Source organism: Ambystoma mexicanum, chromosome 13, assembly GCF_040938575.1.
Source record: "Ambystoma mexicanum isolate Mex_15411 chromosome 13, UKY_AmexF1_1, whole genome shotgun sequence".
Lineage (NCBI taxonomy): Eukaryota > Metazoa > Chordata > Amphibia > Caudata > Ambystomatidae > Ambystoma > Ambystoma mexicanum.
In genome coordinates, this window is record NC_090938.1 from 513370277 (window position 1) to 513384535 (window position 14259).

The following is a 14259-nucleotide window of genomic DNA, read 5'->3' on the forward strand; positions in this document are numbered from 1 at the left end:
GAGCCCCAAATGGGAAAACAGCTATAGACAGAAACACTGCAGCATTTAGCATTTCAGAAAACAACCGCGTGATAGTGATAGTGATAGCCACGGCAGGCAGAAACACAACGCGGTTGTGTTTCAAAAATGCTGCGGTTTTTCTTTCTAAGTTTCTCAGGCTCCTCCGAGCCAGAGGAGCCTGAGAAACTTAGAAAGAAAAAACGCAGCGTTTTCAAACACAATAACGTTGTATTTATGCTAGCGGTAGCTTCAAAAGCTACCACAAACATAAATACAACTTTTTAAAGCTGCAGTTTTATTTCTAAGTTTCCGGGCTCCTCCTCGGAATACTTAGAAAAAAAACCACAGCTAGTGCTTTTAAAAATAAAATAAAATAACACTTACCGAGATGCAGCTGCAGCTTTTCTGCCTGTAGTCTCCGTTCTGCGTCCTCCGAGTCCCGGCACCAATGAAGGAAAAGCCACCCAGTGGTAGCTTTTGTTTACTACAGCTGGCTGGCTTGTCCTTCATTAGTGCTGCAAAAGCAAAAACAAGCACAGGTGGGCATCGATTTCACAAAATGGATGCCCCCATGTGCTTCCTTTTGCTTCATTTGCTCAAAACATTACATAGGGACTTAAAAAAAAAGTGCCAATCTATTTTTTTGATTATTTCCCATCTTTTATTGCAATAAAAGTTTTTGGCCGAACCATTCCTTTAAGGGTAACAGATAACGGTCCTTGAGGGTACACTGGTTTAGACCGCGATAATCAAGACAGAGCCTAAGCTCCTTGGTATCTTTTTTGGGAACAAAAAACAACAAAGCTCCTGCTGGAGATTTGGAGGGTCGTATGGTGCCATTTTCTAGGTTGGTATCCAAGTATTCTCGTAGGGCCTTTTTCTCTGGCTTGGATAGTATGAACATCCTTGCAAAGGGGATTACTGCCGAAGGCTCAGTATCAATAGCACAGTCTTCAGGTCTGTGAGGTGGTAGAGACTGAATGATAGCAGTTGAAAACACAGCAGTGTAATCCTGATAGGCCCGAGGAACCTGGATAATATTTGAGATTGTGAATGGGCTTTGCTGTTTTGTGGGCGCATCTTCTGGGGAGGTTGACGAGGAATCCATGGATAAACAATGAGACATACAATGTTCAGAACCAAGAAACAAGGATCCTGCTGCCCAGTTGATGTATGGGTTGTGCTTCTGCAACCAGGGCATACCCAGCACCATTGGATAATGGGCAGACTTTATGATGTCAAATCTGATAATCTCTCGATGATGGTTTATGTAGAGCTGGATCTCTTTGGTTTGTAAGGTGATGGGTCCTGAAGAGAGAGGGTCTTCCATCGATAACCTCTACAGGCTGCATGATGCCCCGAGTTTCATATGGAATGTGGTGGGTAGTGACCCGATCTTGATCTATAAATATCCCCATGGCCCCACAATCCACCAATCCCAGAATGGGGTAGGTTTCTTTCTTGGATGGCGATAGGAAGGCCTGTAAGATCACTAAATTGCAGTGTCCAGGAGAGTTCAGGAATGGAATAGATGTGGAGCAAAAATCTCTCTCCCAAAACTGCACTCCATCTAGGATCGGGAGCTGGCGTTTCACGAAACGCAGTGGGGGAGCCAAGGGACATTCTCTCACAAGATGTTTATCTGAGGCACATTACATACACAAACCAGTGTGAATCCGTCGCATTCTTTCTTGCGGGGATATGGGTCCACGGAAGGCCCCCAGTTGCATAGGTTCTGGGTCTGTAGAGGGAGGAGAAGATGGCTCAGGTTTAGAGGAAGGTTCTATGGGGCCTTTTTGGCAAGTCATCTTAGTCTTCTTCTTTCCCGCCTTTCTTTCCTGGATACAGAAGTCTATTTGTAAGGAGAGATCCATAAGAGCCTGGAAGGAACCTGGGCGAGCTACCCTTGCTAGCTCGTCTTTGATTTCCTCATTCAATCCTCTTCGAAAAAAGGGTAAGGCAGGCCTCCGGGGACCAATCTGCGTCCTTGGCCAGTTGCTTAAAGCGTGTCACATAGGTTAGCATATCCTGGGAACCTTGTTGGAAGTCCAGTAGCCACGCACTGTAGACCTGTTCTGGTTGGTCAAACATGGCCTTTAAAGCTTGTACAAAACCATCATAGTCATCCAGGTGGGCATCTCCAGAATTAACCAAGGGCGTAGCCCAAGTTAGTGCATTCCCGGAAAGATGCAAAATCATAAAGCCCACCTTTGCTCTGGGGGTAGAGAAGTAATAGGGCTTAAAAGTAAAATGGACTAAACATGAATCAAGGAACGCGCGAAGGTTTCTTGACGAGCCATCATATTTATCCACTATTCCGCCCAGCAACACACTTTCTTTGGTCGCAGAATCACGTGATAGGACTAACTGTTTTAATGCAGCATTCTCAGCCTTGAGATTCTGAACTTCTGTTGTTAACTCCTGCATGCCGCGCATTAGGTCTTGAACAGCCGCCTCCATGTCCGTATCACTGTCGGTTCGTTGGCATCTCAATCTGTCACAGGTTTCCCCCCTTCTCACCTGTTTGTGTTCTTTCTTCGATGGAGTCTTCCGACGCACGGTACGGGTCTTATATAAACCTGTGCGAATGTCCTCGGCTTCCAGCGTGCGTTCCGCGATCCGAGTCCTGGATCATTCCGAATGCCCGGGAATTCCTGGAAAGTAGCTCGGCAGAGTGTACGCGGAGATCCGGGATGAAAAGGAGGGCAAGGGAAAAAAGGAAGGTGAAGGGTTCAAAGGAACCATGAACAAGAAGTTAATGAGAGCGAACTTCGACAGCACACGTCAACCACAGTAAACAGTAGCGTTGAGACGCGCAGAGCCACGGGGGCGTGGCCGCTTTATAGAACGTGATGCGTGCAACACGGAAACTGGTACACAGCGTTCCGCATTTGGTGGCCATGTTGGAAGTACTGCTGAGTGTAAGCCTCTATGGGTCAGGGACCAGGAAGTCCAGAAGGGACGAGTCCGATGGTTCATGACAGAAAGGGTGAGCAGAGGCCACTCAAGGGCAATGGGATGGCAGTGGGATGGGAGGGGCATCTGAACATCAGATCATTGTGCCTCGTGCTTACTGGCTCGTTTTGAATCGGCCTATGCTTCTCTGAGGAGAGTATCGTAATGCCTTGGGGCTTTCATTTAAATTCAAACCCTAGAGAAACATCTATCCAAGAACATTAATTACACTAACATTCACTTTGTTAACCTACAAAGAGATCTTTTTAAGTGGGGTTACTTCAGCCTGACCGTGTATGGAAATGATAGCTCTAATTTTTTCAGAGCCTTGTATCTGTTTAATGATAAGTATGTTCTCAAAATTGGGCCCTATTATTTGCTGAATTTCTTTTGGAGTTTAATATTAATAATAACCAAAACATTGCTCTACCAGTACTTTTTGCACCGCTTTCCGCATGGGAGGAGTAACTGCTGCATTTGGCAGATAGGAGTGATGTTCTAGTTTACTTGATTAGAGTTTCTGCTTTTAGGAAATCACACTCTTTGTGTCCCTTTTGGTCTGCCCAACCAGGGCTCCAGGTCTTCTCTGGCTTCTTTAAGTGGATGGTTAAGATTTGCTCTAACAGAAGCTTACCTAGACTTGGGGCTCCCTCATCCCCAGCACCGACCAAGAGAAGATCTACTAGAAGAGTTGCCACTCCACGGGCTGCAGCAACAGGGTTTCACTGAAGGGTGTCTCTGGAAATCCACTTCTTTGTTACTTTGTACTTTTGCATCACAATGTAGACTATAGATATAATATGATATGTCATTTATAACGCACATGTAAACAAGTGTTTCTAGGCGCAACAAGACAAGGGGGGGAAGACAGAGGGAGGACAAGACAAACAATCTTACTAGGCCTTGTGTCATTCAGGTCGTGTAAGCGTGACAGCGCAAAAGTGCAGGGGGATGGGAGAGGGGGGAAGCGCCATGGAGATGGACGGGGAAGTGCAATCAGGGCAGCATTGCTCTAAGTGAGTGCAGCCAGGGCAGTGCAGCTCTGTGTAATAGCAAGTAGTCAGGGGGCTCTAGAGGTTAGAATTACTTACAGCCCCTAAGTGTGCGTTAGGCCCAGAAGCATTGCAGGGGAGACTGATCATGGAGGAGCCTGGTACCCAGTGAGAGTCTGGGGGTGGCCAAGCAACCAGTCGGGACACAGCAGGCAAGTAGGTCAGCAGGAGAGAGAGAGAGAAAAAGCAGAGGAAGGTCTTGAGCTGCGTCTGGAACTTCACGTGATCCTGCTCAAGTTTGAGAGGGGCAGGGAGGCCATTCCACAGGGAGGCACCTGCAGAGGAGAGAGAGCTACCTCCACCCTATGCCTGGTGGTGAAGCATCTGACCCTCAGAGAGTTGGAGGTAGCTGAGCAAAGGGCTCAAGAAGGAAGGTTTTTTGGAAGAGAGAGTTGGATGTAGAGTGGGTCTCGGCAACAGAAAGCCTTGTGGATGATGTAGAAGGTCTTGAACTTGATCCTTGCAGCCACTAGCAGCCAGCGGAGAGATTTCAGGGCTGGAGAGATACGGCCCCTGGCCTTGAGGCCAAGGATAAGTCTTGCAGTCTTGCTCTGGATTAGTTACAGAGGGTGGAAAGTAGAGGAAGGCAGATTGAGAAAGAGGCTTTTGCAGTAGTTTAGTCTAGAGAGAACCAGTATATTGGTATTTGATTTATCTGCATATGTTCATATGGGTTTGGCAGCACTTTAGGTGGTTGTGTTCTTAGATTTTTGCCTGGATTTTGGTAGATTCCTGTTTAGAGTGCTTTGGTATCCCATCATTAGGGCTGTGATGGGAGAATTAAGATGATGAGTAATTAGTACCCGGCGAGGGTCAATTAGAATGTTAGAAATAATCTGACTGTCCCTCACCCGGTCAATACCCACGCAGAATCCCTTGAAGCTTTAGCTTCTTTCACATCCCAGGCAGGGGGGTCTGGCAGCCCCTCGGCCAATGAGGCTCGGTACAGGGTAATCCCTGCTCCAAGCCTCTGCAGAGCTGGAGGCTGCCATCATCCCCACCGGGGATTCAGGTAAGTGTTGTCCACACCCCCACCCTCAGCCCCTAAAACAATCCCCTCCCCGCCCTCCCTAATCCCACTTACCTTCTTTTTCTTCTGTTTTCGGGCTGCAGCATTTCAGAACAGAAAAAGAATGCTATTAGTACCTCAGTCTTGCAGGCTGGGGTACTAATAGCAATAAGCTCCTCGCCGTCGGGCCATTATCGAGTAAGGTAATGCCCAGGGCCTGTAACTTTGGGCCCCGGGGCATTACCTGACTCGGTAATGGCTCAGTGACTCGGGGCTTATTGCTTAAGTAATTCCAACAATTCAGGATTTCATCTTTACTGTACCAAGTCCTACTCTTGCTCGGCTAATTATTTACGCTTGTCCTCACTCCCGCTCTTTGTGGTATATCTATCTGCCTTTTTCTTGCTTTGTTGTGGTCATGATTAAGGATGGGAAGAGGCCCCTGTTGAAAGCCAGGCTCAGAAGAGGAACTTTACTTTACTTTAATATATTTGTACTGTGTCAATGGCGCCAATACAAAAACAAGTAACAAACAATCAACACACACCAAGACATATTCAACTTAGAGCACACATACACGACTCAAACAGAAGAGAGCACAACGACAACCCCATCATGAGCATCTTCCCTTTTCTGAACAACAGGGACTTCAGCTTCTTTCTGAACATCGCTGTTGATCTCAATTCTCTTAGGTCTGGAGCGACAGCAATCCATGCCTTTGGCACAGCCAGAAAAAAACGCACAATTCATGGCCCTAGTTAATTTCCAGGCAGGAATTATGAACAGATTTCTGTTATTGGATCTGAGGATCCTTATACTCCATTTATTAATCAGTATCTCACTCATGTAGAGAGGAATACTGCCAAACTTGGAATGAGGCTCAATATGGTTTTACTGGAAGGAGCACGTTCAGCGATCATTAAGGTGAGAGAGAAGGGTGCAATCCAGAGGCGTAGCCAGCATGGTCTAACAAGTGTGGCCTGAACCTAATCTCGTTGGGCCCACTGCAGTGCCATTAACATCTGTTTACGCCCACTCAGTGCTGCTGAGTGGGAATTTACAGATTTTGGGTGGGTTTTGCCCGCTCAGGCCCTACCCTTTCTACGCCTATGGTGCAATCTGCCAGGAGATCAAGGAAAATAAATTTGGCAGGGCTAAGAAAGAAACACCCTTGCGCGTGCACAATGTGATAGGTGCAATTTGTGCCTGCGACCTCCTGCAAACTGCACACTCAGGCTAATTAATAAAGAATTCCACCTGCCCCTGGCACAATGACTAATCCCCCTCACTAACGTGAGAAGGGGGTTTAGATTCTATTAAAGACAAAGAGGCGAGTATTATGCATTCAATCTTTACTCTGAATCCACAGCAGCAAAGAAAAAACTTTTACAAACAAAAAAGTTGTAAAGAACAGAACTAAATAGAGTTCAATGTCAATGTAAGGGAGCTCCCCAATCCATCATGGAGGACAGGTCATGCCCTGCAGGAGACCAATGAGCAGGGACCCTTCCTTATATAAGTCCATTACTCTAAACCCAACTCCTCTTTCTGTAGCTGTCTTGAATCAGATGTCCACTGCACAGATCAGATGATAAACGATGGCGACAAATCCAGCGAATCTTTCGCACCACACACTCCACATCTTGAAACTGTGAGTCACACTCCTGATCAGAACCTCAACCCGTAGCTATAAGAACAACAAGCAAGAAGGGTGGGTGGATGGGAATAACAGCAAACCAAACATTTTTCTTTCTTGAAACACCTGTGCATAGGCGCGCTACAAATGCCATAACATATTATATCAAGGGAGGGAGGGAGGGATAATACTCGCCTCTTTGTCTTTAATAGAATCTAAACCCCCTTCTCACGTTAGTGAGGGGGATTAGTCATTCTATGGCAAGACAAGAGGCTCCTATTATGCAAGTTTAAATCCCTTGCATCACATCAATCCCAACATTATTATTATACTCGTGATAATAAATTATTCCAATTATTCTTCACTTGACCAATCAGCTGCTTGATAACTTTTTCCCTCCCCTCAGGAAAAATCCTAAACACCGAAGCATGTTTAACTGCAGAACCAAAGGAGAATTACTACCCTTTTTTCCGAATAACCTACTTATTCCATTTGGTCAAAAGGGGGGCAAGAGACCCCGCAAAGTGTTCCCACAGTAAAGCAGCTGAGAGGTATAAGGATACTAAGACCCCCTGTAATCCCACTGAAACATTGTAAAACACTTAATAACTCATACATCAAAATGTTGTGGAAAAAACCCTGATGATAGGAGGTGGAAACCCTACACTACCCCTACTGTTAACAAAGAAAATGACCTTCCCCTTCAGGGAGACATTAAACTGCCCCTATCTAGTGGACTGAAATCGGAAAAACATTTTAACAGTAAGAAATATACCACCTGGATAACTTGGAAGCAGCAGCCCAGACAACCCTTCCTTATAAAACAAAATGCACTAGTCGGACACGATGTAAACGTCTCCTAAAAGAAAAAACACCTAGCTTATTTGGAGTCCCAACTAAAGGACCTGAAGGCCCTGCAGACCAGACACTGCCTATCCATTGTTTACCCACTTCAGAACAGAGATAGGGCACGGGTAGAGAGGAACTATACCAGTAAAGCCCACCGTAGAGTCCTATAAGGCTGGGAGCAACCCCCTGCAAAGGCTCACACCAGCTATGTCAATTGCATGCGCAGCTGAACCAAAAAACTATTGCTATCCTGGCAAAGGAGGGAACTATACTACCAGGAAACGACCAACCCAGTAGGAAACAGTCTGATGGAAGTACACTGGGATCCACATTCTAACCTCAAGCCGGGGAACCTAGCATGCAAGGGACAAGGAAAAGAACCACTAAATTTTAACCCAAACGTACAACATCTTGGCCAAGAGAGTCATGTCTAACATTACGCTCTTCCTGTCCTGGAGATGTCTGACCTAGAACCTAGAGAAAAACTTCTGACTACAAGAGAGTTCACTGACAACTCCAGACTGCTGGCAAGCAATATCTTCCCTAAAGAGGACAACCTCTGCCTGTGAAAAGCTGTCCCATCCTTACATCCTCAGCCCAAACTGTTGGTATTTGACCCAGGAAAGACCCCCGGAGAGGGAACAGGAAAGGGGCCAAGCCGTTCTAGGCATTCATGAGCTTGAGCCACTGAAGAAGCACAAATGTGACCTCAGGGAACAGAAACCAAAGTGTGAAACAACAGAATCTTATGAGGGAAATTGGAACTATGACTCAGCTGGAACTGACCATCTGCCCATCCATGTTAGTTAACTGAGGGGAAAACCTCCTATCAAAGGAAGATGGATTACTTTCTTATGAAAGAGAGACTGCTATCCGGAAGAGCTTTCTAATCACTAGTACTCATAACCAAGCAACCCCATAATTGGAGAAGGGACACCGCTAACTGACGACAAAGAAAGAATTATCCGAAAACCCTCCTTGGAACTGAGGAGAGATATCACTAGTTATTAACCTGATGAAGCATCAGACCGATGGGGAAAGGGCCATACCGAAGGGAGGACAATGCTAAGCTTAACCCATCAGTGGAACCAAGATAAGACTTGTGATGAGGAGGAAACAGAGGAAACCACCTATCCCTCATCCCTGAGGTCCCACTTTATCATACCGTCCGCCGGGAAAAGGGCGCCCATAAGATAATAAACCCTTGTATACCAATAGATGTTAGAGCTTGCAAGATCATTATATTGGACACAAAATCCCCCCTCCTTCTCTCCCCATGTAGCAGGAGCATAGTTATTTCGTTCACAACTGAGAACCTATGAGGTCACTTACATCTACACTATCATATTCCACTTGCCTTACTAAGCTCTAGGGAAGCAAGCACGGGGAACGGACAAAAAGGGGGAGGAGATACCCAAAACACCAAGAAAACTCTGGCCATCACATGAGGCATTAAGGAGATACTCTGGGTCAAGCAAGAACCTTTCCGGCAAAGTATCCAATACATTTGTGTTCAAACCCCTCGAGCAGAGGAGTAATAATGCGCACCTCTTGATGCGCTTTGTCGAGGACGGTAATAGCCCAGAAAAACAGTGAAAGGAGCGGACTCTAGTCCCCTGAGGGGCAATATCTAAAAGAAAGCAACGTTACTTAATGTTCAAATGGGATGAAGGCACATGAGAAAAGTACTTATTCCGTTCCATAGAAATAAAGGTGTTAGTGATGTCTAGCAGGCTAACCATCCCTAACGTCTATCTCCGCAGGTACCCACACATCAACAGGCCAAGCCAGAACCAAAGTCTGGGTGATCTGACCCAACACATTCTATAACCCTCCTTGACAATCCTCAAAGTCTTATTTACCCCCATTCCTGGGCCCTGCCTCTTTATTTGGACCCAAAGGATAACCTGAAGCCGTCTAAAGCAGGAAGAGGACCACCCAAAAATGGGAGATCTAAGTTTAATTAGCCCCTTGTCTGGAGGTAAAACCCCCAGGCCACTATGTTATCAATATAGGAAAAGAAAAGGAACTGCGGGTAACAGATACCAAATCCAAAAAGGAACTGTCTGTATTAATCCTATTCCTTTCCCTGCTTAGCCTAGGAGGGAAAAAGGTGGGGAAAGGGGTCGGAGGGGCAATGATGAGCGAAGGACTGAGTTGTCCTGTGAAAATATTAGTTAGCAAATGTACGTAAAGAGCTGAAACCGGAAAATCTCACTTTTATTAGAAGCAAAAAATGAAAATTCTATTATGGCTCTTAATATATAACCACAAACCCCGCAGGTAAGGGTTAAAATCCATCCAACAACTCATATTCTGGTTGAAATAGAGAGGAAACATGAGAAAAATATATTGTGCAAGCGCACCTCCAAGCTGCTCACCCTAGCAGGGTGTGGCACTCAGCAGCATACGAGGGGTTAACCTCGCCGAATAATGCAGTCAAAGCCAGAAACCGAGCAGGTCATGATATGCCTACTGCAAGACAAACCAGCTGTGCCAAAATCTTCCAGAAGAAAAAACCCATAAAGATATAAATACATTTATCTTCTTAAAACATGCTGAAAACCAAACCATTTGTGTTCCTAGGTGCGGGTATGGAAATCACCCCGCGTACTGCGCGGTCTTGCCAGGAAGCAGGGGTGGACTGGCCTATAGGGAACTCTGGGGATTTTCCGGAGGGCCTCTGCACCCTGAGCCTCTTTTGTACATTATGTCCAGGACCTCTTTTGGTCCCCAGAAATTATTTCCCAGACCTTTCTTAGTTCCCAGTCCACCCCTGCCAGCAAGACCTGAAGTTGCCTTACAAAAGGCGTCCCCCCGCCCCCTGTGCAAAACCCGAAGCCAAGCTTTGAAAGGTTTGCACCAGGGGCGGGGCGGGCGTTACACTCTGTCAACACTATAATAAATTGAAATAAAATTAAAATAAAGGAAAAATAAACTAAAAACATTAAGTTCCACAGAAGATTTCAACTCAGGACCTCATGTTGTTGGGCCCAGCTCCTCACCACTTCCTAAAACCCCTAAAAATATATATATATATATATATGTAAATATGTGTAAGAAATGCCCCCTCTCCAACCTACATCACTGAAAATGAGGGAAAGCTAAAATGAACAAACACGCGAGCAGCGCACCATAAATCAACTTTGTATTAGAAAAAAGCTGACGAGCTGCGGGCCTGAATCCTAGCTTCTTGACAGGCCGCGCACGCTCTTGATTAGGGAAAACAAACAAACACGCGAGCAGCGTGCAATGAATTCCTTCTTCATTACAAATTCACAGTGACGCGCTGCGAGCCTGAAGCCTAGCTTGACAGGCTGCGCGCGTCACTGATAAGGAATCCAAGCTAAAGAAACAAACACGCGAGCAGCGTGTGATAAATTCCATCTATACTACCACATTATAGTGACGCGCTGCGAGCCTGAAGCCTAGCTTCTTGAGAGGCAGCGCGCGTCACTGATAAGGGGAACAAAGCAACACCAACACGCGAGCAGCGTGTAATTAATTCCTGGTGTAATAAACCTACACCATAATGACAAGAACACGCTGAGACGCAGTGCTCTTAAATTGGGGTGGGGGAGGGGCGGGCCTGGTAGATAAACAACACCCACCCGTGACCGCCTGAAATGAGTGCTTCAAAGGCACGGCACGTGCGGTGCGCAGCTGAGAGGAACCGTAGGTCTGAGGCAACTGCCTTAAACAAATAAATACAATCTGGTTAAAAGTGAAAAACACAGGTACATTTCCTCACAAGAGGACGCTATGAAAGCAAACACGCAGTGGGCAGCTGGGAGGAACAGTAGGTCTGAGGCAACTGCCTTAAACAAATAAATATTTTCTGGTTAAAAGTAAAAAAACACTGGTACACTTCCTCACAAGAGGACGCTATGAAAGCAAACACTCCACAGAGAACACACTGAAAACAAAATAGCCAGCACAGTAAAGAAAGGACTGTAAGGAGTAACTTAACTGTTGCATCAGCAGCAAAGAAAGAGGAGTTGGGTTTAGAGTAATGGACTTATATAAGGAAGGGTCCCTGCTCATTGGTCTCCTGCAGGGCATGACCTGTCCTCCATGATGGATTGGGGAGCTCCCTTACATTGACACTGAACTCTATTTAGTTCTGTTCTTTACAACTTTTTTGTTTGTAAAAGTGTTTTCTTTGCTGCTGTGGTTTCAGAGTAAAGATTGAATGCATAATAGGAGCCTCTTGTCTTGCCATAGAATCGGCAACTGCTGCATTTTGCATGAACAAGTGGGTCTGGTTCTAAAGTGGGTGGTGAATCACACGGCAGCAGTCCCTGGAGGTGAAGTTTAACATGGGTAACGTGGGAAAAGTAAAATTGGAGAAAAGAACATGTTAACCATTTTTTTTTAAAGTGACCTCAAACTATGAGGGGCGTGAACGATTTTCGTGGTAAAAAATAATCCTTCCTTCCACTGATTTGCTTGTGTCCCAAATCTCTGTCTGCCAGCTGAGGACAGGAGCAAATGGCTAGAGTGGATCTTGCACGTTGCCATATTTTTGCGAATCCAGTGCTGCTGGAAATAGAAAAAGAATTACTCGAGGCAGGGGCACTGAGTATGGGGGGCTCCAGGGCCCGAGCCCCACCCCGGCAAAATCAAGTCGGGGCTGAGCCCCCCCCCCCGCAAGAGAGAAGTGATACAGCATCGATGGCCTTTTCCATCGATACTGTATCACTTCTCTCCGGCCGGGTAAAAGTCTGATTAAGCCCTCCCCTCTAGGACTCATATTGGTGTATGGTCCTGGAGGGGAGGGTTTAGGGCAGCGGTATTCAAACTGTGGGGCGCGCCCCTCTGGTGGGCCGCAGCCTCATGCCCAGGGGGGTGCGCATCGACAGTTTGAAAAGAAAAAAAAAAAAAAGAGGATTAATTACCAAAGGATCAGGCTGTTGCTTCATCAACAAGCAGCAGCCGGATCCACGGCCCCTGCCACACATGCTTAGTGCGACAGGGGCCGGGTCTTTGTGAGGCCTGGGGCTCCATTAACAGCCTATTTATGAAGACAAAAGAAGGTGTGTGCTTTTTATTTTCTTCATGAATAGGCTCCTAATGGAGCCTGAGGCCCCACAAAGGCCCGGCCTCTGTCGCACTATGGGTGATGGCAGCAGGGTAGTTTCTAGCCCATTTGGTGCCGAGGGTGAAACACTAGGAATGAGCCCCCCACCTCTTGCCCCACTCCCACCGCACCCTGCGTGCCACTCCGAAACTCAATGTAACACTGCACAACATTGGGACACGGGGACCAGTGGGGGCACACATTGGGACACAATGACCAGTGGGGGCAGAACAGTGGGACACAGGGACCAGTGGGAGCACAACAGTGGGACACGGGGACCAGTGGGGGCACAACACTGGGACACGGGGACGAGTGGGGGCACACATTGGGACACAGTGGGACACAGGGACCATTGGGGGCACATATTGGGACACAGGGACCAGTGGGGGCACACATTGGGACACAGTGGGACATGGGGACCAGTCGGGGCACACATTGGGACACGGGGACCAGTGGGGGCACACATTCGGACACAGTGGGACATGGGGACCAGTGGGGACACACATTGTGGCACGGGGACCAGTGGAGGCACACATTGTGGCACGGGGAACAGTGGGGGCACACATCGTGGCACAGGGACCAGTGGGGGTGGGCTGGGAGCCTGCTCTGACTTCCATAATGTCACGTAGTACTTCCGTACTAGATGACATTACAGTCAGAAGAGGCAGCGCCAGCACCTGCTACAGCACTGCCGAACTCTCTGCCCTCGGCAATCGCCGCCATAAACCCAGACATGTGAACCCCTCCAGCCAGGGGTAGGGACTGGGGCAATTGCGCCCCCGGGGCAATTGCGCCCCTGGCAGCTGCCCGCCTTGCCCGGGCCAAGAAACAGGCCTGGGTGGCAGCAGTGGTGTGGAACTGCCCAAGTGTTCGCAATTTGGAATATTTCGGTGAATGCCGTTTTTTATTTTGCACACTTTAATTCTCTCTTCATCCGTCTACAGTAACCTCAAATAAGCATTGGCAATGCCAACCGTTTGGGCTTTTGTGCAGGCAGGGGAAAGGCACTTGCCAGGCACAGCCATAGTGGTATTAACTGGCCAGTGATTGTAGCAGGTGCAAAATGGTGCGAGTACCAGGGCCCGGGGCCGGTGCAAGGAATTTTGCCCCCCTAGGCAAACTGTCATATTGCCGCCCCCACTCCAGATTCTAACGATTCTCAATCAACCGTCCTCCCACCAACTCCCACCCCCCCCACAGCCTTGTGTTCACGAGATGTGTATTGCCCTGCAGGAGGGGGTGACTTCTAGGCCAGCATGCATAAAAAGAAATCAACAAATGAATGTGGGGCAGCTCAAAACAACCGCTCCAGGGGCCCTGACAGATTTGACACCATACCATGAAAAAAAAAGAAACAAGCATTGGCAATGCCAATGGTTTGGGCCTTTTTGCAGACATGGGAAAGGCATTTGCCAGGCACTGCTGTAGTGGTATAAACTGCCCATTGATGGGAGCAGGTGCAAATGATGCGGCTACCTGGGCATATAACTGCAGTGCCTGGCAAATGCCTATTACCTATATACAAGTCAAAACTGTTGGCTTTGCCAAGGCTTGTTTTAACAGGACTTCAGTGAAGGACAGCATAGTGCTTATTAATTGAGTGGCTGCGGGCAGGCCTGGTAAGACATTCTTATTATATCAGTAGCATGTACAGCTCAAATTAAGTGAATAACTCTCA